Genomic DNA, 4,612 nt, shown 5'->3' with positions numbered 1-4,612 from the left:
GATGCTTACATAAGCTGCTGAGCAGGAAACATGACCATCAAAAATGGTCCTATATCCAAGCAGCTAGTCCTATACCCTCCTGCCTAACCTCTGCTAGAGCATGAATTACCACTTTGGTTGGAAGAAGGAGAAGAGGATGAGGTATACTCTGCACCCTTGTGCACCCTAGAAACCACCAGTGGAGGTCCTCAAACCAAGGATGATTTGATTGAGACCTTGATTCAGAATCCGCCTCCCAGTGCATTGTCCTTAGAGGAATTGGTGGAGGATACTCAAGCCAGTACCTTAGCAGACCTCTGTGTGACTGATCCAACCTCTCCCAGAGTTAAGAATGTGGAGTTTGGCCCCGAGAGAACTTTAAAGATCAGCTCCTCCCTATCTCCTTCCCAGGAAAAGGAACTGTGTAGCTTACTGGCCAGTTATCTAGATGTTTTTGCTTGGAGCTATAAGGAGATGAAAGGAGTCCATCCTTTGGTCTGTACCCATCACATCTACATTAAAGAAGATTGTAAACCAGTCATGCAACCTCAGAGGAGAATGAATCCAGCCCTTAAGGACATTGTCAAAGAAGAATTGCAAAAATTGTTGGATGCAGGATTCATCTACCCCATCTCGGACAGCGAATGGGTTTCCCCTCTAGTGTTGGTTCCCAAGAAAAATGGGAAGTGGAGAATCTGTGTGGACTACAGAGAACTAAACAAAGCCACCAAGAAAGACCATTTTCCTCTGCCTTTTATAGATCAAGTGTTGGATGGACTGGCAGGAAAGAAGTTATCCTCTTTCCTAGATGGGTTTAGTGGGTATAATCAGATCCAAATCAGCCCGGAAGACCAAGATAAGACCACCTTCACTTGTCCTTGGGGTACCTTTGCTTACCGAGTCCTTCCCTTTGGGCTATGCAACACTCCTGCCACTTTCCAAAGAGCAGTATTGAGCATCTTTTCGGAGCTGGTCCATGATTCGGTGGAAATCTATATGGATGACTTCACTCCCTATGGGTCCAACTTCCAGGAAGCATTGTCCAATCTGGGAAAAGTTCTAACCAAGTGCATGGAGATGAACCTATCCCTTAGTCCTGAAAAATGTGAGTTCCTGATGACTGAAGGGACCGTGCTAGGACATACCATTTCTTGCCAAGGATTACAGGTGGATCCTAATAAAATTGCTCTCATAAAAAAGGTTCCACCTCCTTAGAAGGTAAGAGATGTTCGGAGTTTCTTAGGCTTAGTAGGATATTATAGAAGATTCATTAAAGACTTCAGTAAGCTAGCCTTGCCATTGTTTGGCCTCTTAGCAAAAGATGTTGAGTTCAATTGGACGGACGACTGTCAAAGGGCTCTGAATGAATTAAAGGATAAGTTGGTGTCCGCCCCGATCTTGAGAGGTCCAAACTGGGCCCTACCTTTCCACATCCACACTGATGCCTCGAACAAAGCCATAGGGGCAGCCTTAGGATAGGTTGAAAAAAAACTCCCATATGCCATATACTTTGTCAGCAAAAACTTATCCAAGGCAGAAATGAATTATACTGTAACTGAGAAAGGGTTCTTGGCCATGGTCCATGCCCTGAACAAGTTTCGACACTACATCACTGGCTATCAAACATTTGTGCATACTGATCATGCTGCAATTAGATATTTAATGAATAAACCGAATGTGAATGCTCATATTATTAGATGGTTATTTTTGTTGCAGCAGTTTGATTTGACTATCGTTGACAAACCAGGTGAAGAAAATGTTGTTGCTAACTTCTTGTCTAGATTGGGTTTACCTGCAGGTGAAGATGGAACAGTGGATGACCAGATGCCAGATGAACATATGTTTTCTATATCAGTACTCTCTCCATGGTTTGCTGATATAGCAAACTACCTGGTCTCAGCACAGTTCCCTCCGTATCTATCCTCAAAAGAGAACAACAGAATTGTGAGGAAAAGTGCCTCATTCACTTGGATCGGGGGCAACCTGTTCAAACTTGGCCCCGATCAGATCTTAAGGCATTGTGTAAGGGAGGAGGAAGTCTTTGACATCCTCCTAACTTGTCATGATGGGCCTTATGGAGGACATTTTGCAGCCAAGAGGACTGCCTTCAAAATTCTACAGGCAGGCTACTATTGGCCCACGCTTCATCAAGATGTCAAAAGATATATCAACCAATTTGACCGATGCCAAAGGATGGGGAAGCCGACTCCAAGGGACGAAATTCCTCTCCAACCTCAAGTGACTCTTGAACCATTTGAGAAGTGGGGTATGGATTTTGTGGGTCCTATCAATCCTCCTTCAAGGAAAAGGTCTTACATCATTGTGTGCACAGACTATCTGACAAAGTGGGTGGAAACCAAGGCAATCAAAGCAGCGATAGAAGAAAAGGTGGTTGAGTTTTTAAGAGAAAACATCTTCTACAAATTTGGCTACCCAAGAGAGTTAGTCACCAATCAAGGAAGCCAGTTCACCTCCAACTTAATTGAAGACTTGCTCACTCATCACAAGATCAAGCATAGGACTTCCACCCCCTATCATCCTCAAGAAAATGGGCAGGTGGAAGTCTCCAATAGAGCATTAGAAGGGATTTTGACTAAGGTGGTGAGCAGCAGTAGAAAGGATTGGGCAGATTGCCTGGTTGAGGCCACTTGGGCTTACAACACCACTTGGAAGACCACAATCGGCTTCACACCTTATGAGCTGGTCTATGGGAAGATAGCTTTGCTATCAATTGAGTTCGAGTACAACACATTGAGGATGGCAACTTAGCTGACCTAGATCTCAGCCATGCCCAACAAGAAAGGCTATTGCAGCTGAATGGGTTAGATGAACACCGAATGCAGGCCCTCCTTCACTCAGAAGTGGTTCAACTTCAGAGGAAGATATGGCATGACCGGCATCTCAATGAAAAATAATTCCAGCCAGGAGATTGGGCACTGTTGTATGATTCCAGACATAAATATTTCAAGGGGAAGCTGATAACAAGATGGCTAGGACCATATGCAGTGGAGAAGTGTAATGACAATGGTTCTGTCCTTATTCGGACTATTGATGAAGAAGCCATCCCCATGCTCGTCAATGGGCATTGACTAAAGATCTATAGGAAACCTCTCTCAAGGCAAGAGTTCATCAAAACTGTGGAAAAATCAATGCTGGTCATAGAGAAGGGTTCTGCCTCTGTTTTGGGCATACCCTGAGCATCATAAAAAAAAAAGGAAAAAAGGAAAAAAAAGTGCAAATAAAAAAGATGCTTGGGTGAAAACCTTTCTGAGGCACCCAAGGCAGATGGTAGGGGTGAAAACCTCATTGAGGCGCCCCTGCTGTCTCTCTGAAAAGAAGTGGAATAAAACGATCCTTGGGTGAAAACCTCTCTGAGGCGCCCAAGGCAGATAGTAGGGATGAAAAACTCATTGAGGCACCCTTGCTGTCTCTTAAAAAAAAAAAAAAAGAGAGAAAAAAAAAGAGAAAAAAAAGAGAAAAAGTAAAAAAAAGCAAAGAGAAAGAGGCAAAAACAGAAAAAACAGGCTTAATCTTTGGAAATTGTTGCAGGGATTCAATGTAAAAAGGAGGTCTCTCAACTCAAGGACAAGGGTCCCTACCAAGCTACCAGGAAACCTCACATGCACTCCCTCCATGAACACTCATTTCTTCCAAGATTTGGACACAATCTGGTCATGGTTTAGCCTTCTACAGGAAGCTACAGGACTTCTTACAGGAAGTTCTGTGTTTCTACAGGAAACATCCTGTAGAACCTTTGGGCGGGCCAGGACCGATTATGAAGAATAATTTGAAGCTCGAAGTCCGTTGAGGAGGCATGCAACCACTCTTTCTTCCATCATCCACTTGTGTCACCTCCTTTCACCACCATTGCTGCCATATGATCGAAATGCCTGCACAGTCATACCAGAACTTTGATTTCTCAGAAAAAAATATTTTTTTGGTGTGAAATAAAGCATGCAGAGGCTCAACGCTCTACCTGTCAAGGCAATCTCAGGACCCTGCACCTGTGAACGCGACTCAATCATTTCGGCATGCACCCAAGGAGGCGAAATGCTTGGAAAAGGTTGGGAAGGTTCAGAGAGGGTCTAAGGAGTCCCTAGCATTCTCCCGGAGAGTTTCACAAAGTTTGGCTATCAAGAAACCTCATTTGTGAGCTTCTACAGGAAGTCTATAGGGGTTCTACAGGATGTTTCAGGGATTTCTACAGGATGTTCAGAAATTTCTACAGGATGTTTAAGCATTGGATTTTGGAGGATGGGTGAGTGAAGGAAGATGCATGGATAGATAAGGAGGTAGGATAGGGGCTTGAAATGGCGTAGGGACTGGTGGATGGAGTGGTGAGAAGGTGTAGAAGGCTGAATTGGCTTAAAGAAGGCTAAGACAATGGAGGAGCAAGAAGGTAGGGTTACATGGGTAGAAGAACAGTTGTGAGATGAGGAACCTAACTAGGAGATGGAGCAGCTGGTTTGGATGAAGCTTAGGTGGATGAGAGAGTGGTGGAGATGCCCTACACGGTGTACACTTAACCGAATCAACCAAGTCCTACACACAATCAAAATCCTAGCTAATCTATTCTAACTGTCAATGAAACAAATGAACAACAGCTTTATTTATAAAGAGAACCATGTACAAC

This window comes from Pinus tabuliformis, chromosome Q (assembly GCF_031772625.1).
Source record: "Pinus tabuliformis cultivar Carrire ecotype Pingquan chromosome Q, CPIR1, whole genome shotgun sequence".
Lineage (NCBI taxonomy): Eukaryota > Viridiplantae > Streptophyta > Pinopsida > Pinales > Pinaceae > Pinus > Pinus tabuliformis.
This window is presented reverse-complemented; position numbering follows the sequence as displayed.